Genomic DNA, 23,823 nt, shown 5'->3' on the forward strand with positions numbered 1-23,823 from the left:
TATATATAAGAGATATAGGTATCTATGGAGAATATAGATCTATAGAGGGGGGACATATGAATCTGGGGGGAATATATACATAAGAGATATAGGTATCTATGGGGAATATAGATCTATAGAGGGATACATATAGGGAGACATATGTATCTGGGGGGAATATATAGAGGAGTGCATGTATAGGGGGATACAAGTATCTATGGGGAATATCTGCATATAGGGGGATATTCCTACGGGGAACATATACATACGGGGGAAAGGAACATACGGTGAGGTGCCTACCTAGCTCGCAGAGCCGGCTGAGGTGGTGCGGGTTGCAGCAGAGCAGCTCCGGCTGCGCCTTGCCATAGGAGTCGCAGGCGCAGAGGCGCTTGAGCTCGGCGCCGGGCCGCAGGTCGGGCCAGCGGAACACCTTGCAGAGCAGCAGCGGCAGCGGGTACCAGTGGGCGCCGAGGCGCGCGCCGGCCGCCTTGGCGGGCAGCAGCAGGCAGGGCGTGCGCGCCGCGCCGCGCGACTCCACGGCGCGGAGCAGCCCCTCGAGCTGCCGCTCCTTGAGCCGCTTGAGCACGGCGTGGGTCAGCGCCTTGAGTTCCGCCTCCGCGCCCGGCGGCGCCCGCCCGCGGCTCCCCTTGCCCGGGCAGCAGCCGCGGCCGGGCGCCGCCGCCGCGCCGGGCTCGCCCCCGGCCGCCGCCGCCGCCGCCGCCTCCTCGTCGCCGCCGCCGGGCGCGCGGCTCCGCCAGAGCCGCCGCACGAGCGCCGAGCGTTTGGTCCTGAACATGCGGCACGCGAGGAAGGGCCCGCGGCTACCGAGCGGGCATGCCGGCCGCCACTCATGAAGGAGCCGGGCGCCGGGGCGCGGCGGCGGGCAGCGGCGGGCGGCGAGCGGCGGGCGGGCGGCGGCGGCGCCGAGGCGCGCTGTGGCATGCGCCAGTCTCCGCGCCGGGGGGCTGGGGCTGCGCGGGGGGGGGGGGGGGGAGGGGAAAAGGGGGGGAGTATGCGGGGAGGGGGGGTCTGCCCGCTGCGGGTTAACCCCCCCCCTTAAAAAAAAAAATTAAAAAATTTCAACTAGTCGAGGTGGGGAGCCGATGCTCCGCGTTTAAAAAGAAATCCTTTTTTTTGTGTACTTTTAAAAATATGCTGTTAAGGGAAGCCCCCTGCCCCGCTCTACAGTGCGCCGCCGCGGCTCATCGTGCGCTGCCTCCGCGGCCGCGCAGCGCGGCTACAGCCCCGCCGGGCCGCGGCTCCCATGCAGCCGCCCGGCGCCGCGGGGGTGCGGAAAAATATCAAAAAAAAAAAAAAAAAAAAGAAGCCCAAAATGTTAAAAAAAAAAAAAAGAAAAATCACCAACCCTACGATTTGGACGCCGGAGTCAATCTAAGCATCTGCGGCGAAAAAAATAGCGATAATGGAAAAGGCGAGGAGAGCTGGGGAAGCGCATCCAGAGTGTTGTATCCCGTGTGAAAGCGCCCGTCGTCCTGCCGTGCGGCTGCCGGCGGCGTCCTGCTGCTCCGCGAAGGTTTTAATCCACGCGCCCCGCGCAGGCACGGCGCGGTGCGGCTGCTGCGGGAAGGGGAACAGGGAATAAAAGGGAAAAATTAAGTAAGAATACAGAGAGCCCCCGAGCGGCGCCCGCCGCCGCGCAGCGCTGCCCGCCTCCCCTCCGCGCTGCTCCGCGGGCACGGAGGCGCCGCTGTCACCCTCCTCCTCTTCCTCCTCCCGCCGTGCTTACATGGGCGCGGGGGCTCCGCCGGCGACCCTCTCCGTGCTGCCGGGGCGTCTGGCGTTTTCTGGCTTTTTTCTTCCTCCCTTTCCTCCTTTCTCCTCCTTCCTTCCTTCCTTCCCCTCCTCCTGCTGCTCCGCCACCTCCTCCTCCTCCTCCTCCTTCTTTTTTTTTTTTTGTCCCCCCCACTTCTCCCTTTTCCCCCCCGCGGGGGCCCTCCCGCCGCTGGCCGCCCACGGGCGCTCCCCGCAGCAGCGTCTCCGCGTTCCGCGGCGGAGCCGGGCGCGGAGCCGGGCGCGGGGCCTGCGCGCTCCGCCGCGCCCGCCCCCCCGACGGCTGCTCGCAGTGCGCAGCGGCCCCGGCCCGGCCCCGGCGTCACGTGGGCGTCTAGACACCGTGTCGCTCCGGGAGAGGGGAAAAAAAAAAAAAAAAAAAAGCAGAATTATATATTTATATATATTATATATTTATCTCTAAGCGCCTTGCGCAAGCGGCGGGCTCGGGTTGCCGCGAGGTGCGCGGGTGCGGAGCGCCCCCGCTGGCACCCCCGGGAGGGGAGGGGTGCGAGGGGGGGCAGGGGGTGCCCCCAAACCTGGCTGTGCCCCAGGCGCGCGGTGGGTACGGGAGTAAAGGAGTAAACCCGAGGCGGCCTGGAAAAAATGAAGTAAAAGAATAAAAATAAAATAAAATAAAATAAAATAAAATAAAATAAAATAAAATAAAATAAAATAAAATAAAATAAAATAAAAATAAAAATAAAATACTCATTTGGACATTGCACTTTTGACAGTGCCTGTGGCCAGGGGAGATGTAAAGCGCATCCCTCCGGCGCATTGAGAGCTATACGGGTGTCTGCTTGGCATTGCTGTGCCCAGCAGCCTCCCTTGGTTGCACGCAGCCCCGGCCTGGAAGCTCCATTTGCACCCTCTGGGGCTAAAATAGTTAGAAGGGCATCAATTTGGGGCAAAGTTTAATGACTGGCCCAGTCATAAAATCTGTTTGTCTGCCCTTCACGGTGAGTAAGAACCAAGTCACTGAAGGGAAGGAGTGTTACTTGCTGGCACCTCAGAGAAGAATTTAGCAAGGTCAGTTATGAAATGGGAGACTGAGGAAGGGAAGGGGCTCCTAATTTCACCCCAAATTGGCCAGCATGTGAATTACGAGGCACAATCTGGGCTGCTAATGGGCCTGTGATAGTCTGCAGTGGCAGAGGATGCGGCTGTGGGGCACCTAGTACCCAACCCAGCAGCGCGCCTGATCTTGAGGGGTCAGCAAGCTGGATAGCATCCAAATTTGGGGATGTTTGGGGTATGATTTACTCCCCTGTAAAGGAGTGAAGCCTTAGAGGCTTGGAAAACAGAGAATCTATCCTTCATTTGGCATCTTGTTTGCAAACCTTCAGCATAACCCAGCTCACTGAGGCCGATATTCTCATTCCTGTACAGGACGTACCAGCCTTGAAACCCCTTCTCCACTGCGACGCCTATGATAATTTGATATAAAGAAAAAACCAAAAATATTTGTAAAAAATAAGAGTTATTTGTTACTCCTCTATCTGCTGTTGCAAGACAGTGACACTGAACCTAACCATTAGTGTGTGCAAGACATTAAGACATTGATTTTAGACATTTCTCAAACTATCTAAATGTTAAAAACAGCCTTTTTTCTTTTTTCTTTTTTTCTCTTTTTTTTTTTTTTTTGGATTAGACACACTTTGCAATACCCCTTCACTTCGGCAAGTGAAAAATGTCGAAGAGAGTGCTAAGTATTAAATAACTGATTTTACACCCAAAGGGACGCCCAGCCTGGCTGCCCGCTAGCCGTGAAGGGATGCGGCCTGCTTGCATGCAACAACAACAATAATCGTATGTTCTTCACCCAAAAGCAGCCCCCTTCTTTAGGCAGTGCCTCCCCGGGAGGCCAAGCCTCGCGCTTCCAGTCTCCTGGAGGCTCCTTGGGGACCTTGCTGCCACCCGGGCTGTCTTTGAAGAGCTACAGGTGGCCGATAAGGGCGCTCCCATTTGCATTGCAATTCAGCCTTTGACAGACAGCTGGAGCCAGGGCGCTGTTAAGCTAATGGTCTTGCTAACAGCACCCGGGTGTGAGGCGCAACGAGGGCCCCCGCACAAAGGGATAAAGCCAGGCTGGGAGGGAAAAAAAAAAAAGAAAGAAAGAAAGAAAAAAGCCCTTTCCTGACATCATTACGAGGCGCAAATAAACAGAGCTGGTCCCTCTTCATGCACTTGCTAGGCTCGGGTCAATAGCGAGCTCGCTGTGCTCTTTTGGTGGGGGAAACCATCTCTCTTTGTGCAACACCCCGAGAAGGAGCAGGGAGATTTGGGATCTGCCATCTTTCTGCACGCCTTCTGCTCCAGCAGTTCACATTTTACATAGCAGGTTTGCATGCTAGACCCCTATCTTCGCCCCCATCCCGGCTCCTGCGGAGCAGGGTAATAAAAGCAAGTCTGGTTCTCACCCGCCCTGGCTTTTCCTCCTACTTAATGCAATCATCTCAATGCTGATGTCTTCCAAAGCTGCGCCCCTTGGAAAGAAATACACTGCGTGTGGTTACCAAAAAATGAGGGGGAAAAAAGGCCTAGTAAGCCATCGCCTTGCAAGAAGAAGTCCTTCCTTCTCCAGGTCTTGGTCCTACCTTAAGCACCAGGGCAGGAGTGACATCAATCTGTGTATGCTGCTAGCCTGACCTTTGCTTTGTCCTCTCTGCTCTAAAATACGATGAAAATATTAGAGAAAACACAAGTGTGCCAGTGATGGACAGTGAATCTCCCCGTTTGCACTTGGGAAGCCACCCCACAAAGCATGGGGGTAGCAGGAGGATCTCCTTCTTGTCATGGTGTCCCTGGATATCACTCTGTCGCAGCCCTACAGGGTCAACCTTTGCTGGCTAATCCGCATTACGTCTCGACACATGCGGCCCGCGTCCACGTTACCCGGCTGGACCCCAAATAACCCGTGACGGCAGCGCCGCAGAGCCGGCAGCACCGCCGCTCAGGCCCGGGATATCAAGCCGATCTCCTGAGAGTGTCACCGGGGGAATTTATGGCAGCAGGGTTTAGGGAGGTCAGAGGAGAGGGATTTAGGTCAGCCCGTCTGACAGGGCGGCTGAGGATTTCAGCGGAAGCAGGATCCCATGGAAGAGCGGCGCGGCGCTGCCGGCGGTGTGTGCGAGCCCAGGGCACGTGCAGAGAAGAGGATCGGAGGCAGGCAGGGCTTTGCAGAGAAAGGACAGCCAGCAAATCCCTTTTACAACACACCCCGATGAGGAGAGTCTGCTGTCCTTCTCCAATAGTCCAACCCAGGGCAAACTTGGAGCACATGCCTTCAGGATCCATGGGGCGCCTCAGGATCTTGCAGAGCAGGGGGTTCAATAGCAATGGCCAATCTCTGTTCTTAGTGCACCATCTGGCCTGTAGCTCTTCCCTGCACAATTCCTACTTCTCTGTGTTTCAGACCTCTGCATTAGTGAATATATATTTTCAGACTTGCCTTGGTGTGTAGGTTCTCAGAAAGGGACTTTTATTCCCCTTTATGGAAACAGAAGCAGGTTTGCTGGAGTATTTTAAAGGTTAAGCCCACCTGGACAGCATAGCTGTGTACAGCTTGAAGGGTTTTATTTGCAAATCAAAGTCCTCTTGTATTTCAAATAATTGCATCTGCTGAGAGCAGGATCTACAGCATTTTCCTTTTGGTTAGCTATAGTTTCTAATACGCTTTGTAGCTATAGTATGTGATAAGCTTTGGACCAGGTAATGGTGTGTCATTCAGTCACTGCTCTATCATAATCTCCTGATTTTTGGCATGAAGTATCATGCTTTAAGGGGATTTATCACAGGCTGAAGTTCAGCTCCTTAAACAGCAGCAGCAATGCAGGGTCCTGCCACTCTGTAGAACCCTCTTCAGGAGCATGGACAGGAGGAAGATAGTCAAAAGCCACCACTGCATCATCCGTCAGTTCACAAGTCATAATCCCCTCATTGGAAACAAGCAAACCAACCCAAACAGTTTTGGCAGGGAGAAGCAATTGGAAAGAGGAAGGGAGAGTGTCAGACAAAGGGAGAGGAAAATCTCCAGCTTCTGCATTTCCTATTGCTAGCAGGTATGGATATAATTTTGGAGTTCCTTCCTTTCTAGCACTGTAGGTCATAACCTTAACATCATTTATATGTCTTTCTGTATTTATTGCAGTGGCCTGGCCAGATGCACTAGTTTCTCTTCCTCAAACATCAGCCAGATTTCTCCAGTGGTGGTGGGATACCAGTCCATTCTTTCACGATTTTTTCTTAGGAAAAAATCTCACTAATGCTAATGAGCATTTTGTCCCATCAAACGCTGGAGTCAGTCTGGTCTAATGAGAAAAAATGTGTGTTTAGTTAGGGTTGTTTGGCCTCAGTGTTGCTCTTATTGGCCTATAGCTTGACATAACAGAACGAAGGAAGGTCAACAAAGCAGATCCAGGAGATCCAAGGGCTTCATAAGCCCTTGGACATTTTAAGTGTAGAAGGTTGCAGTTACACTGTGCAACAGTTGCATTTCCAGAGAAAGGGTCTTAAATGCCCTGTCCTCATAGCAAATATGATCCTTACTTTAAACAACAAGAACCTGGACACTCTCCATTGTCCAAGATAGAGGCTGTGCCAATGGCTGGGATTTCTTCTGAGGATGTCCAAGTGAGACATGCATGTCCAAGTGAGCATCATTTTTTTGCTGGTAAGGATCCAGTTAGAGTAATTACCAGTGGTTGTGGTGGAGTCTCTGGCAGCGACAGGTTTGAAATGAGGTTTTGGTTCAGAAGCCAGTTTCAGCTTGTATGGAGTCAGGGAAGTCTTGCAGACCTGCTGTGCTCAGGTGGGGAGTCTAGACCGTAACAATAGCCCTTCACACCCGATAATTTAGAAATTAGTAGCGCCGGTGTATTAAAACAGATAATTGAAAAATCCTCCCTGGTCTAAATGTAGGGTTGGGATTTTTAATAACTTCTTGCAGATGTCAAACCCCACAAAAATGCCTGCATGAAAATCTTTTGCATGGCTTAGTTCCAGCAAAAGCAACTTATTTGGAATTGGATTTTCTTCAAAACCCCCAAGTAGTGGCAAGTGTTTGAGAACTAAAGGGTGACACCAATATGAAATCAGGATGCCGTCTCACACCACCTACATCCAGTGAAAATTTTCCTGTGAATCTGAAATAAGAGTTTCAAGTTAACCAGAAATATTGGATGAGATGGGAACTAGCTATCCTGATTTCCCAATCTAAATTGCACAAACTGAGCAAAAAAAGCATTAATAGTAAAGTGTAATTCGAAGCCTGGATTTTCAAAAGCGCATTACCCAAACCTGCACATTTATTTCCTCTGGAGGGAAGGCACGCCGTCTGATACAAATGCTTAATCCAAAGAAGGCCCAGACTTGTTCTCCTATTTAAAAGGAAAATAACATATTCTGTGAGAACCTAAGAGCCACTGTGCTGGCTGGGATAGCTGTGGGCTGCAGGATGAATCTTCGGCAGAACATGGTTCACCATTTCCTAAACATGTTAATATATATATATATTTTCCTTCCCAAATATATAATTTCAGATCCAAAGGCATTAGAGACCCCATATGCACTTTTTTAAAGTAAATTATTCTATTTTAGCTTTGTTGGCGTAGCTTAACGCCACAGAGCTGAACCACCCAATATCACCTATTAAACAGAGGAGAGAAACAACCTGATTCCCCATAGTGGTACCCATACAAACCATGGCCTCTAAATTCAAAGACAGACACTGCTTTGAACTTAAAGCCTATTGACTATTAAGAACAAAATTAGTGACGTTTTTCATTGGATAGCCCTAGACACAGAGTTTAACCGTGGCCCCCCCAAAGCCTCCCAGCACTCCCGCTGCTGCTTCCTCAAACCATCCGAAACACGGAAGAGTGCTTTGCAAAGAATTAAAGAAAGAGTTTATAGCCATTGTTTAAAAACGTAATTAGCACTGTGTTTAAAGGAAAAAGTGAGACAATTACCACCTCCTAAAGGCCTAAAGAAACCTGAGCTGCAGCCCTCCTGCCAGACTGAGTGGTATCCCTGGCACCATAAACAGAGTTTAGCAAGGACTTTGCCATTCACAACCCCATCGCTATTGTCATTATGTGCTAAGTATTATTATTATTATTACTATGACTCTCTTTGTTTATGGTGATGTGCTAGGAAGTCTGCAGCTCAGGTTTCCCAGGATCCTTGGGCTCCATACCGACTCTTCCCAGGAGCTGAATAGTCTCCAGCTCTCCAACTACACCCCCAGCTTAAGTCAATGAGAGGTTAGAGCTCCCTGACCTTCCCCAGCAGCACTCGGGGCCTTGCAAGGTCCAGCTTAGGCAGGTAGTTTGGTTAGATTGCAGCATCCAGCATATTCTGAAACAAAGAGCCAAAGATGGTGTTTTTTGTTTTGGGGGTTTTTTTTTCCCCTTCACCTTAAGGACCTAAAATCAGTTTTCCAACTTCCAGCAAACCCTGGACATGCCCATCTTGAGAAATGCAATTTGCAGAACCATTTATCTTCCACTTCCCAGTCTCACAGGAGAGCGCAACTGCATGAGAAGATGCGAATTCCAGCATGCTCTTAACTGATAGAACCAGTTACACCACCTGATTGCAGATTTAAGACATACACGTGGCAGGTAAATGCATAACTGTTCGTTTATGCTTGCAAACACCAGCTTTCCATATTACATGCAAACCGCTGAATCCATAAGTTTAATATAAGACTGGAATGGAAAGGGAAAGGGAGGACAGCAAGATCTCAGCTTCTCACCACAGCATGTTGTTCAGACCTCTGGCACGTCTAAGGGATTGGTGCATCACCTCCGTCCCTGGATGAGGTTGTGCCTTGAGTCAATGACTGCAAGAATTTTATAAAAATGGGGATTTTGTAAAAATGCTTTTCTTGTTTTCCCAGGCCTGCAGCAGCTGCACCCAAGGGGATGCTGACGCACCCTGGTTTACAGGACATCATGGGATGCTAAAGGCATATTGATTAGAAGAGCATCGGTTAGCTTGGATGAGCTAAATTATTTTGCAACATATTAATGAAAGGAAAGTAGATGGCATGTGTTTTTTTGCAGGTATCTGCTGCCTGGCTGAGGATGTGGACGGGCACATCCATGACGGTTCACTCCAGGGTTTTATTTCCAGCTTGGTCACTGCCTTGCTGAAACCCTGGCTTGGCATCATGTGTCGGACATCACTCACGGGCTAGTCCTGTTGACGCTAATGGGGCTGTTCGGATGTCGTTAAAGCATACTTAAGTGTTTTCACTGTTGGGGCAGATGTGTTCTTAACACCATGGAGAAATATCAGGGAATCCAATAGGAAATACTGCCTTGCTTGTTGTGGGAGAGCAGCTAAGGTGGGAAAAAAACCACACTCCTCTCTGAAAATATCTCATCCTTTATCCCATTGCCTTTATAGAGATATTCATATATTCTGAAGTAAAGTCCTTTGTTTAATACCTTTTCCTTGCAACTAAAAGTCATGCCCTTTTCTAGAAGGCCAGGTCCCTGCCTCAGTGTTCCAATCATCTGCAGCCTGGGTTAATTACAGATTTCTCACTGAGTTATTACCCCAAGGCTGATGTTGTCCTTGCAGTCCAGAGATGCATGGATACTCCCCTGTAAACCTGTAAGGAAGGTACGATAAAGCAGAATATATTTTTATTTAAAGTTAAAATATATATAGCTTATATATATATATAAAATAGCCTAGAGGTGGGAAATAGCATTAGCAAAATGACTTCCACCTCCCTGCCCTCTGCAGATGGAGAAAGTCTTTCACTAGATGACATGGGTTCGAAGGAATGCCATAACGTATAGAAATCCCATGCCACTACATGCAGCCCTGCAGGCAGAATGGATTTCTGTTCCTATATCTTCCCAGGCACTCCATCTCTTTTCTTCAGACTAGAGAGGGAACTCCTGGACCTCCTGATGTGCCACCGTGTCACTCACCTGACTCAAGCCATCTATAAGATGCAGCGCAGAGGTGATGTTTGCTTTACCTAATGCGGGCCATCAGAAAGCAAGATTTCTAGTCTCACCTGGTCTTTTTTTGGTTGGTTTGCTGTTTTTTTCTGTTTGTTTGCTTGTTTGTTTGTTCTGTTTTTTTTGTTCTTGTTTCTGGTGCCTATGCAAGGAGACAGATAGCTCCAGAGGGCAATTCCTGCCCTTATCTGAGACACCTATCTCACTGCAGGATGAGTCACCCTGGAGGTACCAGTCTCTCTCCCACAAAGTAAATAGAGACCTTGGTGACACATCAGGTTTTTGGGTGGTTGAAGCCCAAGGGCAAAGCGGGAGCCAGGGTTGATGCCACCTCTACCTGGCCTGGGCTGCAGCTCCTGACCGAGCTCTTCAGGCCTCTTCCTTATTTGCCTGGGAGATAAATCTTCCATCGGACTGCACATTTACCCGGGAGATAAATCTTCCACCACTGCACATGGGAGCAGTAGTGTCACCAACCACGTGCCTGGTCTGTAGACGTCTGTAGTGGTTTCCCACTGTCTTCCCCTCTACAAATTCGTCATCCCTCCACCTCCACTTAATCGAGAGCTGCCCACCAAATTCTCAGTCAGGGCTGAGACACAACCCAAGGGCTCATGGAGAGAACATGTAGCTGTGTTACCAACCCTATGTCGTGTTGCATGAATTCCTAATGCCTTTCACAAACTAAACCCCCAGGTTCCTGGGAGATAAATACTGCTGCTCGTGACGACAAGAACAGCCAGATAAAAGGTCCTTTTCATGAATGATGCTCTGGAAATAGGACAATATGTTTCATATCCAAGTATTAGGTGTTGGTACATGGAAGGAAGCACAGATTTGTCTGTAAAAAGCCTAATAACAAAGTCTTTTACTATGTATTTAATAACCTTGTAGGGCTCATATTTGTATTAAGATACATACTTGTGTATGAGAGGTGTCCTGTCTTTGTAATTCCCCAGCATCTCTTCTTGAGCCAGCATTTGTAAAACGATATTTCTATATTTACTTAAGCATCTATTTAAAGAGGAATCCCTCATAATTACTCACCACACAGATAGATGACACTGTTTGGCTGTGTTTGTTTAGTTTCTATTAGTGATTGGCAAAAAGTCTACTGTGACTTCAAAGCAGATATAGATGAATGACCCGTTGATCGTAAAATAAAGTATGATGATCTTTTTTAGGCCTTGTGGGAAATGATATGTAGAGGGGACACATATCACCAGCTTCTCCTGTCATTTTGGGATTTAATATTAAATTCAGTAATTTGGGTAGGGTTACCTCATGAGAAGATGTTCATAAAGCAAGTGCAGTCTATGCTATAGAATAATTGGAGGAGTTCGAAGGAAGCCGTTAACTTCAAATGAACTTGTGTGAGTTCATTTGTCTTTTCAGATGATACGTCTGTCTCCAAGGCTCTATTTCAACTTCGATAGTTTTTGTAATTCCATAGCTTCTATTTAAAATATATTTCTATTTGCATTCTTTGAAAGACCCCTCCAAAAAGCCATGAAATATCACTGCCTAGAGCAAAATGTTATCAAAGCCCAAGGTGAAGCCTCATATAATTTCTGTCTTTTTATCCAAACATTCACAATAATGGTCACATTAAAGGCAGAATAGAACTTGAGTAGTATTCCCCCACTGCCAAAAAAACCCCAAAGAATAAAGATTTTTTTTCTTTTCTAACCAATCCCATCTCTTTAAATGCAGCTGGGAGAAATGGAGTCTACTACATTTTTAAATGGTATTCAAGTGGGCAAAATATTCAATGCCCGAAAGTTAAAATTTAATAGGTGTATATATCTTGAATTTTCCTTGGGAATCCGAATTTGTCAGTGCTGGTATGTAATTCTCATGCACATGTTGTCTTTTCTCAGCTGTAGAATATCCACGGAGTGATGGGGCTCATGAAGGCTCTTCCACTCTTGGTGGCTTTTGAGTGTTCCAAGTGGCACAAGCAAGAAGAGCAGGGGGACCTATCTGCATTGATAGTCAAGCTTAATGAAACTTAATGCAAGCTTAAGATTGAAATAATGGGGTTATTTCAGATGAGGGGCCAGCACAACCTCTTCATATGTGTGGAGATGAGGCTCATTCCCAGGAGGGAAAAACCATCCTCAGCTGCTCCTGACATCAGACCCTTCCTGACTGCTCTAACTGGGTCTCCTTCCATAGGCAGGATGACTGCAAGAGTTTCTTGACTCTAGACTCCCAGTCTGGGCATGAAATTGGGAATTAGCCTCCTACATCATGCCGGCACCTTCCTTAATCTGACCCCTGTTCTGTGGTTTCATTTCTCTGAAATACTGCATGCTATTTCCAGACTTTTATATAAACATTCATATATACATCTACATATATTTAGCACTGCTGTCAATCATAATACCGAGTTTTCTTCCATTACACTCACTAAGCACCGTGAGCACTCACCGCCTTCGAGACGCTGGCATTGCTGAAGGCAAATCATCTCCAGGCTGAACTCATTGACTTTAAACACTCAGATGGTGGATGAATTTTGCCATTTATCCTTGCCTTTTGGTAAAACCACTGTCTGAAGGCTATCAGCTATAATGGCTTCATAACCACTTTGGTTCCTGCTCAATCTTCAAAACGCAGGAAATAATAGGGTGTTTCTTTAACCTATTCAAGTGCCACTCGTCTGCAGGTAAAGAATTATCAGCTTGTGGGAGTTCTAGGTACTGCCAGCAGTGATTTGACTGATCTTTCTTGGCTCTGCAAAACTGCTTCTTAGAAGTCACATTGTCAAAAGCAAAATTTGAGATATTTTCTTCTACACACCTACTTAATAGATGAAAACAAGCAGCTAGCCTTGAGAAGGGGCAGAGGCCTGTCTGTATTGACTTCTGAGATGGAATTTAGTTGTCTGTTTTTTTTTTTCTTTTTTTCCCTTTTTTAAGATTTGGAGGAGCAAAAGAACAGCTTGCTAAAGCATTTTCCAATTTAGATGGTTTCAAAAAAAAACTGTTTAAAGTTAATTTATTTTTATTTTTTAGTATGGGAAGATTTAAGAGCAAAAAACCCAAGTTGCACAGATTGTTGTATGACACATGCATCCAGATGGTTAGGCTGCCTTATCTTATTCTGGGTTAGTATGTACCCAGCTACAGCACATTATGGTAGCACATATCTACCTCTTTTTTTTGTGGGCTCAGATTTACCTGACCAACTAATACTGTGTAAGACCGATAACTATTTTTTTTTGTGCTCGTTGATCTTCACTGTTTTATTTCAAGGCCCTGGTGCTGCCTAACACGCAGGCATGCAAAAATAGGCAGAAGTGCAGGGTCAAAAGTAGCTTAAGTGAACTGATAGCTGCATTTGATCTGATTTGCCCAAAATAACAGGTTGCTGTTGATAACGGTTGTTCCAAAAGAACAAATATAGCAACATATCTGGCTCCCCCTTGCACAAAATGCTTGCGTCTTTGGGTATCAACAGCAAAGTATTTAGTTTGACACTTAACCAATGCCTCCAAGGTGTTTTGGATCATCTTTCCTTATCCTAGAATTTGGGATTACATTAATGGCTAAATTCAATCCATCCCTCCCCAAAATAAATACAGCAATACCAGTGTGACGAAGGGTAGCTCTAGTAACATTTTTTTTTTCCGTACACACTTACAAAATATCCATCTTAAGCCATAGCTGGATCCTCACCCAGCAGAAACCTCCATTTCTCAAACAATTGACTGAATTTCTGGCTTGGCTTTGGGGCTCCCATTGTAGGAGCTTTCCCATTCTGCAGCTGATTGCATCTGGCAAACAACTACTGAAATCTGCGCCTTCCCGCCAGCAGAAGAACGAATAAATGCCTCCTAGAGGTCTCATACTTGTTTCTGGACAAGAATGCCTCCTCAGCACACATTGATTAAGGATCTTCTTTGGAGGAGAAACACTAGGAAAGGAGAAGATGCTGGGATGGTGGCCTTATACCCTAGAGGTGGATTATTTGGAGAGCCCCTGTGCACACACTGTGAGGGTCCTGAAGCTCCTTTTGCTCTCCTGGAGCAGTGGGACAGCTTAGGTGGCCTCATGAGCTTCTTTCCAAACCTCATTTTTTCATTTCATTTCCTAAGAGGAAATGAGACTGGCGTTATTTTGTTCGATGCTCTCATCAGCGTGAAAATTATGACATGAAAATATTTGCTAATGATTTTCTGGTCATTAAAACAAAGGGGAAAAAAAAGGAAATGGCATCTCTGTACTCTCCATTTTTTTCCTTCTTTTTTTTTTTTTTTTTTTTCGTTTGGGGACATCTTGTCTGGATTTGCTTCCGTTTGCCTACGTGTCCCAACTACTGTCGGTAATTTGGACATGAGGTGAGGAAAGAGCATGTAACAGGCAGACAGCAACAGCATTACTTACTGGGTCAGCTGACTGTTATCCCCAGTTGGGTTTATATGGTTTATACATTCAAGCATGGGGATTATCTGTGCATATAAATGTTTATTTTAGCAAGTATAGCTAGGTGGTATTTTTAGTAGTGATAGTAGTTAGCAACAGTTTCATGCAAAAGTCTGTAGTTCATCAGCCTTCACCACCATGTATCTTATCTAGGAAATGCAAGCCTCTGCGGGGGAATATTGCGTACAATGCTCTGCTCATTGCACAGCACTTTTAATCTACATGCGATTTATTTATTTTAGCTGAGAGAGGAAGCAAATAACCCTCGGTGTGTCTAACTCCAAGTAACTGGATTAATGCTTCATGATACCGTATTGCTGTGTTTAAGATGTGTTTTATCCTTATTAAAAATATATATTTTTTTAAAAAAAGGCAAAAATCCAGGCTTGTGGCCCCTCAGCAAGAGGCTGTCTAGCCTGGCCTGTTGTCTCGGGTGAGAACAGTGCCAGACGTGGTGGAGTTTGGTAGAAAAACTCAGCAAACAGTTGCACAAAAGCATTTTTATTGAAACAGCTTCTTCCTGGTGGCTGCCACTGCTTCCTTTATACAGCAAAACGTTGCCCACTTCCGTGTTTATTTTCCTTGTTGTAACTTGCTGACATTTTAGTTATAATAGTGGTTAGCAATAATTCCTTTAAAAAAAAGTGTTTAAGCTGTTTAGATCTACTGTGTATGTGCCATGCCATGAACTAGGGTAGGACCTTTAATGCCAATGTAGGCAGCTAATTAATTGTTGGCCATAGAGGTCCCGATAAGAATAAGCAGAGAGCAAAATTAGGTCTGGAGAAGACCCAGGAATTCGCAGTGTAAGCAAAATCCTTCCATGAGGTCATCAGGAATCCACCCGGATGGTGCATTGGGCTCTGGCTGAAAAGATGGGACAAGATGGCACAAAGTTTTGGCACAAAGTCCTTTTGCGTGGTCGGAAAGCCTTGGACAAGTCTTGGAGAGGGCTCTGGTGGGGCTCAAGGAGGTGCCAATGTAAGTCTGAGATGCCCTGAGCAAAGCTCCTGGAGACAACACCCATGACTGAATGGAAGGAGGACGTGAATGAGCCACCTGCTCTAGGAAGCACGGAAGGGGCTGCCAGGATCCAGACGGAGGTGGCTCTCCAGAGCAGTGTTCCTATCAAACCTCTGTGCTGATCTGCTGCAGAGAGTGTGGCTTTTCTGATCGAGGAGACATGGAGCTCCTCACCATTCTGGCATGTGTTGCCATGACGTTGTGGTAATTGTTACCTTTCTCTCCCTTTTTCAGAATTAAGTGACCAATTTTGCCAACACTCCTCTTTAGGAGGAAAGCAATTTTCTGTAATTCAGTAAATAGATAGTGTTATGTCTATGCTTTCACAATAGCAGCTAAGTGAGTATTTTTACTGTTACCACTATTTGCTAACACCTTGCAGTTTGCTTTAGCAAATCATGGAACCGATGATAGAAAATAATGAAATGCAATCTCCCACTTTTCCCCAAAGGACTGTAAGAAGAGAGCAGAAGAATAAAGATAGCAAAGCTGCAGCTACACAGGCTACCTTGAAAACTCACCCAGTTCATCCCAGATGCCTTTGTCTTTGAGTGGGGGCTCTTTGACATGGTGAACATCGCAGACTGTCAGATTCCCATTTTTTTGGGAAGAGGGTCGTGACATGCTCATGTGAAGCTAGATCCAAGGTACTATCAGATGCTTTTGAGGCAGTTTCTGCCTGCCAACATGCTGAACAGCAAAGCAGATGATTAGTCTGCTCGTGGAAGACTTTGCCCAATTGCTTCCAACTTGGACGGGGTCCTGTGCAGATTTCTGCATTTTTGCCTGTCTCCCCACTTAGCGAAGCAGCTGACAAATCTCCTGCCTTGGACCCTTTCTATCTCAAAAATCTCAGTGATAACAAGGGTGAAAAAAGTCCTCTTCCCCCAGGAACTTTGTCTTTTTCTATATAAGAAGTATCAGTGACACTTCAGATGTCTATAGCGCTTTTCTAATTTGGATCTCAACCTTCATAAAAGGGGAGAGGGAATACATAGTTTTCTTCCTCCTTTTGCAGATAGAGAAACTGAGGTTAGAGAGCTTTGACTAGCAGCAAGACCACCCAGCTAGCCTGTGGGGGAGCTGGCACATGAACAAAGCCCTCCTGATTTATTAGTAAGCATCCATCCTAGAAGAAGTTGCTCTTTTTTTTTTTTTTTTTTTTACAGTAAAGTGGATGGACCTTTAATAGCACAGTTAGTTAGTGGGTTGTTTCTTTTCTTTCTTTCTTTTATTTTTTTTTAAATCAGCTCATGTTGCACCCCCAAGACTTTCCATCCTTTTCCTTCGAGGACCAGTTTGGGGATGTCAGGAAATTGCTTTTGTTCCTTGACTGCTCGAGGTGTCCGGTGGCCCCAGCGCTGTCTGCCCAGCATTGCTCTAGTGCCAGCAATTTTAACTGCCTTCCTGCATGAAACTGCAAGTCATTTCATTGAGGCATGCCTTGAAAAAGGTTTGGATAGGATCGACTGAGGATCTTGAGTGTTTCCATGAAATGCTTTCATCTCCGAGGGCTCGGAATGACTGTGGAAAGCAACCGGAACAAACAAATCCCAATCTCTCAGAAAAACGGCAGTCGCGGCTCTCTACTGGGCGGCTCTCAGCCCGTGGTGACTCAACCCTATTTCCGGACATAAGCACTTGTCAACTAGCCAAATCCCAAACTAGATAATTATTTCCAGCTTTGCATCTCCAGGGCTCAGCCGTCTTCTTTAAAACCTATCCTAGGTGCCTCAAACCTCTTAAATATCTTTTGATGATCACAGGCTGAGAGCAGCCAAGAGCTGGGAATTGCGCGGTCACGTAGCCCAGAAGGGCAAGGACCCCTGGCATGCTTTATCCAAAGGTGGAAACCCTACCCTGAGATAACCCCAGCAGAGCAATGGCCATGAACACTTGCAACATAAAGATCCTGCAAAAATAAAGTTTCAAGACACTGGTATGCTTTTAACCCTCTTACAGAGAGAAAAGACAAATGCTTTCTGAGGATTTTGGGAAAGAGCAACATGCATCAGGTCCACTGCTCTGTGGACGTGGATCAGAAATGAGGAGAAAATAGAAACTGATGCCCTGAGGGTGCTACTTAGGGGCTTCTTGGCCATTCAAAGCGTCTAGACCAGTACACCCATCTGCTTTACCAAATGTTAAATGGTATAGGGTAGGCATTTTTTTAACATTGATTACAAAGTCATCATCAGCACACAAGAGCAGCAGACAGAGTACTAAAAGGGATGTTATAATTAGACATCAATAAATTATATCCATTTGATTCTTTTCGAAGGACACCTTACAAGTAAGATGAGTAAGAAGACAAGGTCAGTCTCACCACCTTTTTCAAGTTACGCAGTTGTGATTTAAGATGAAGAGCAGAGCTCTTGGTGCTTGATTCATATTGGATGTCCCAAAAGACCACAGGCTGCTGTTGTCAGCAAGGCTCAACGTCCCAAACAAGTTAGCTCAACCTTCTTGGTCAGCTCAGTAGAGAAAGAAGCAGAACAAATCTAATGGTGACCATACACAACCAGAAAAACAACCCCACGTTGGAAATGTTGAGCCCAGTTCTCTGGAGCAACACTTTCAGTAAGGAGAGACACCAACTTTATCTTCCCTTGTCAACTGTGCACTCTGAATGCATCAAAAGGGAACCAGCCCTGTGAGATGCTGAGGATCCTCAGGTCTTGCTCTTCAAGGGCAGGTTAGCAAAAGCTTTTGAAGAGTAGGGCAATTTTAAGGGTTCAGTGAGTATACATGATTATATGAAAGCATATTTTGGTATGGTACCCGTGTAGATAGGTACAGAATACACTTAGGCTATGCTAGAGACCTGTTGAGGAAAGCTGAGTATACGATTGAGTTGTTGGTCCGCTAATTGTTCTTGCAAATGATGTCTTTATTGATCTGGCTCCAGCCTTTTCTATAATGGCTTTCTAAAAAGTTTTCATCTTGGGCACTTGTGCTTTGAATTAATTACTGATGTTTGCAGAGCCCAAGTCCTCATTGATGCAAGTGGTCTTTACTTGAGTGTATAGTTAGACCTTGGGAGGAGTTCTCATCTGGGCCAAGGTTGCAGGACATAGCCATTATGTTGCATTTGATAAATTAATATGCCTTTATAGGTATGAAAAAAGCAGATGAGCTTCATTGTTGTATCAATATCTATTTTATTTTTTGGAAATAAATCTCAACCTATAGTTTGAAGTACATCTAAGCTGAATAGCAACAGCTAACAGGAACACCTAATGCGTTACTTTCACAGTTGCTGGGAAATTATAAGGTTGTTGGAGTCCTTTTATCAAGTAGATTTCAAGACAATAGGGCTGAGGCTGGTGCAAGGCTCCCAGTCTATTACACGTGGCCATTCGTGAAGAAAAGTCTGCTTCATATAGGGGAGTGCAAGGGAGTCCCTTGCACTCCCCTAACATCACACCATTTTTACTCTCTAGGTTCAGAAAAAGAAATGGGTAACACTTTTCAAACTGAGTCCCAGGGGAAAAGGCATTTTGTTTCTAAGAGGAGGTTTCAAAAGGAAGTGTGTCCCGTTGGAGACACTTATAGGTGTTTCATGTCACATCATAGTAATTGTATTGCAATGTTTATTACTAGGCCATAACTCCTCCATCTAGGCACCTTCTTGCAGCATTTAAATGCACATCCCAATTGCCCACATGTGGCTGGTTGGCTTTAGGCAATGAAGACCAGCTCTTTAACCCATGAAATGTGAAACCACATGATTTCCAAAAACCTGCGCCTCATGGATCATGGTCCCTATTTCAGCAGCGGTAGATAAAGCCGGAGAATCAGAAGTGAATTTTTGCGGCTTACAAACACGGGTCTTCCCTGGACCTTCAACAGCAGATCAGCACCCTCGCTGCATGTCCCCAGTCCAGTCCTTTGAGTTTTGCAGCTGGCAGCACTTACCACCAGTGGCTCAATTCATTTCAACTCGGAGCAAAATCAGTATTTAAACAACCTGTCAAAGTATTTTGCCTTCAACCGGTTGGATTTGCAAAGGTGAGTAGTAACAGTACATAGAAAATAATCTAATACTGGTAGAATATATGGAACCAGCAACCTTTCCTTGTGGCCGTAGGCAGAATATACTTCTTCCATTCCCATCCATCCATCAAGTGGCATGAAACTCATGCCCAGGTCATAAGAGCACTTAGATCTACCTAATAGAACTCGTGGAAGTGCAAAATGTATCAAATATATTTGCAGACCAGGGCCACAGCTATACTGAAGTGCTGAATTTTTGGCTTGAAGAATGAACTCATTTTCCCACATAGATCAAGCACAAAATGTGCTGAACAGGGACTGGAAATATTTGGAAAACCACCGAGATGCATTTGTAGATACTGCCAGCTGGGTTCTCCACCCTTGGAGATATTCAGAAGCCACCTGGACAGGCTGTTGCAGGCAGTGGGAGCTGTCCATGCAGGCATCTACCCCAGCTACAGGATTTTCCTCATGGTTCACGCGCTCAGCGTCCCACGAGACCATGGGCATCACGTGCAAGCCATGATAGAGCCTGCTTGATTCTCCAGCAACATGCAAGGAGCCTGTCCTCTGTTAATGACCACTTGCAGAGGACTGGCTTCTCCAGCACTGAAGCAGACTTGCAGACCCTTTAAAGACAGGATCACTCAATCCCAGCATTTTTTGCTGCTTATATATACATGGCTGTGCAAGAGGATGTTGGCAGGTGGCCAAGGCCAGCAAGATGTTGAGCAAGGCAACCTTCTCTTCAGGTTTTCATCCCAAAGTCAGGGTGTGCTCAAGCAGCTTCAGAGGCACTCGTGAAAGGATGCAAGGTGCTGTGTCCAAAAACACACAAATGACTGGTCAAGAATTGAACAAAGCTCTTTTAAAAAAATAACAGACTTGCCATTTCCTTAGCAAGCAAGCACAGGGCTATATGCAGAGCTGGTTTCCCCTTCCCCTCCATGCAGCCATGCAGCCATTGCAACAGCACCAGCAATTTAAACAGCTCTGGCTTCAGGCAGGTCCTGGATGGCAAAATAAAAATTTAATTAAAGTAGTTCAGAGTCTCCTGCACTCGCTCCTTAGATGCTGATTTTACAGAGGATGTTTGTTTCTAAGGCTCAGCTGGACTTCTCCTAAGAAGTTCCCTAAGCATTTCAGGTGCCATCTGTGTACCTTGTTGTCCAAGCGCATTAGCCAAACCTCCCCAGTTCAATTTGAGTTGATAATTTAACATAGTCTACAGCAGCAGCTGCTCATGGATTGTTTAATTTCCATTAGGGCGTTTTGGTTAAAACCCAAACCTGCATCCCTAGGGAAGCGCGACACAAGCAGGACGCTCGGCACCAGCAGGACTTTCCAGGCCAAGGGACATCTCCAGCAGCAGAATATTTCCTCGCAAGCTAAGTGCAGGCAGGTGTTTCTCTTAATCATCCCAAGTGCTTCTGAAGGGATATATGTTACACCTTGTTTTGTCTGCAGGCAGGGAAATGTAGATCATTTTAAATGATGTCTGATAGAGAGCTGGAACCTAGAATATTTTTAAATCTTTCTATTTTATTTTTGCTTCTTTGCTTACATCTGTCTGGCAGATTCTGCAGCTGACAGTCAGGCTGAAATGCCAGTCAGTGATGTCTTTTCCCAAGATTTATTTCATAAAGAGGTATTATTTACTAGGATAACATTTATGTATTATGGGAAAGAACTACTTTTTCCTTTCATTCCCTGATAGATTTTCATCAAACAAATAGAATAGACATGACATATCGAGCTTCCTTCTGTACTACTGCTTCAGTCTTCTCTCCAGGCATAGTGCAGTTGGGATTACAGCCAGAAATCTTCTTTAATATGACCCACTGGTTTAGGAGAATCATCACTATACTCACTATATTGTATTATTTGATTCCTTCTGCTGAATCAATGAAGATCCCACTGAAGAGCCCTCTCCCTTCTCCTAGTCTTCCATCACTCCGGACCTTGGTAATACATTAGAGATCACCCAAGTCATCTGAAGAGATGGATGGATGGGTCATCTGACTGAACATAGGCATCTGCTATAGGATCAGGAGAAGTCCGGGCTGTGCTGACCACACTGACTTCCTCTTCACCAGCTACAAAGCGGGGGCTCCTTGGTTTGCTTACGTGTAGATGTTTTATAGGTTCCTGCTTTTAACCAGCTGAACATCATCATGCAATGCAAGCAGTCAGTAGCCCAGATTCAGTGTGGGTGTCCCCTGTGGTCACCGAGAGTGAGGAAGGGGGCTATGTCCAGAGAAGGTGGACACTTCAGCAGCCACCATGGACTGGTCTCTCAGGATACTGTGGTGGCATCCAACAGCAATGTGCTGCTCTTTTTAATCTACAGGGCCAAAAGTCGCACACTTTATCTGGGATTCAGCTCACCTAATTTTAGCTGTCTGAACATTAAGCAACCAGACCCAAGTGATAGCCCACACTTTCCCTACAGTCAAGCAGTGTGGCAACCCTGAAAGAGCCAAGCTCACACATTGGAGACACCGTCACTCCTCGGGGTGGCAATCACAGCATCAGAGCAACTCTGAGCTTATTGTATCCAACTTTCTGAATAACCTGGAGGGCAGGAGTTGGGAAGGAACGTGACCATCACGGGGTCTTCTTCTCCTTTCTTGAACGTGCCTATGTGCCTGCACATAATTCGGAGCGGCCAACCCTGAGCAGCATTCCCAGAGGCAGCAGGCAGTGCCCGCCTGGAGGCCCTCGGCATTTGGGCTCATCTGGATTATTATCGGCCCTCTCAGCTCCACGACTCCCCTTGGGTAACCAGGATCCCCAGATGCTGGAGGTGGCCGTGACGGGCAGTGGTCACTCTGCCCCGGCCAAAGGAAAGCAGAGAGACCTTCCCATGTTGGTGCCTCCACGCTGTTTTCCGCAGGCAGCTTCCTGAGCGCATCGCTCCTCTTAAGAGGCTTCCCCCAAACCACACGCATTAGGGAGCCCGGCCCTGCGTGACGGCGCCGTGAGACGGATCAGGGCGCGAGCGCAAGTGGGAAGCCGTCCATGAGCTCCAGCAGGCCGGGCTCCAGGCACGGATGTTATCGAATTACAGCTAACGGGAGAAGATTAATGCGCAGGGCGCCCGACGCGGCCGGAGGGATCGCGGTGGGATCGATGCGACGGGGAGGGCAGCCCCGCGGCTCCGCTCATCCCCGGCTCCTGCATACACGTGTGGGGATGTCTGAGGAGAAAGGGATGCAGCTGCAGCACCAGATGCAAATGAAATGCAAATGGGGTGTCTTCTGCAGGGAGAGAACAGGGGCCATCCCTCCTTAATGGGCAAAACAGTGCCCATTTACAAAAAAAAGTACTTTAAGAAATGTTTGCTGTTTTGTCTCTTTGCTAATATCCTTGTGGTCAATGGATTTTTGACAAATTTGTTGAAGTTTGCAAATCCACAAAAATATTCTTCATTTGTTCAGGAGTTCCATAAAACTCTCGTCTATTTACAGTCTTGTGTGTTACTGCTCAGACTGAATGAAACCTTATTTCACTTACAAATTCCCATTACCTGGGGAAAATGAGGGTGCCAGAGCCCTGGCACAGGCTGCCCAGAGAGGTTGTGGAGTCTCCTTCTCTGGAGATCTTCAAACCCGCTTGGACGCAGCCCTGTGCCACGTGCTCTAGGTGACCCTGTGTGTGCAGGGGGGTTGGACTAGGTGACCTCTAGAGGTCCCTTCCAACCTCAACGATTCTGTGATTCTGTGATTCCAGGGGTGGCATTTCAACAAGTCTTTGAATTCAGAATGTTGTTGGCTGACCGTTCCTTGGGATTCAAGGTTGAGACACAGCAAAAGGAAGCAGCTCTGCTGTAGCCACCATATGGAGACCAGTCCTGGGAATTACCACCCAAGACCCTGGTGGGAGACCCTATCATAAAATAATTATGGTTGAAAAAGACCTTCAAGACCATCAAACCCAACCATAAACCCATTATGGTCTTTCTGCCAAAGGTTGGAGGTAAAACCCAGACATTGGAGATATAAAATCCTCTTTGCACAAGTGTCTCACTGCAGTGTTTGCTGTGGACCATGGTTTAAGATCAAGCAGAAATTTGATCTTTGCTCTGAGAAATTTTGAGCAACTTGCAGATGGAAAGTTCTCCTTGCGTCTTGGGTCCAGTCACTGAAAACGCTGCCTCCAGCTAAGCAGACAGCAACACTGTGGGCTTTTTATACACTGACATGCAAGATCTGACCATTCGAATAGAATCAGACACTCGCTTCACTTGCAGTGAGCATTAGTCAGGCTTAAGGGTATTGCTGAAGGGGAGTGTTGACAACAAAAATAAGATTATTCAGTGCTTCTGTGGCAGTTTCCATTTTCAAGATGCCTCTCAGGCACTAACAAGGCATTAAACACCATATTTTGCTCTACCTCCTCTGCAGCTATTAGGTGGGATTGGCACTCAAGCTGGATGGCTATTGCAAAAAATGAATCAATTAAGAACATTAAAGGATTTTTAATGAATTTAAAAGGGCTGGTAGCATGATTTGCATGTTCTCCATTGCAGTTATGAACCATAACAAGCATTTCACACCAGGCTTATGAGAATACATGGAGCAGAAGTAGATGCAGCCCTTTTCCACCTCTTCACGTCTGAA

General features: G+C 46.4%; 1 pseudogene; it reads right to left on the bottom strand.

Moving 5' to 3' along the window:
* Positions 1 to 279: 279 nt before the first annotated feature.
* On the bottom strand, positions 280 to 855 carry LOC148594118 (SMAD family member 7 pseudogene; annotated as a pseudogene).
* Positions 856 to 23,823: the final 22,968 nt, after the last annotated feature.

The sequence above is a fragment of the Tinamus guttatus genome, unplaced genomic scaffold (assembly GCF_059628265.1).
Source record: "Tinamus guttatus ecotype Peru unplaced genomic scaffold, ASM5962826v1 Tinamus_guttatus_pri_ptg000293l, whole genome shotgun sequence".
NCBI classification, from domain to species: domain Eukaryota; kingdom Metazoa; phylum Chordata; class Aves; order Tinamiformes; family Tinamidae; genus Tinamus; species Tinamus guttatus.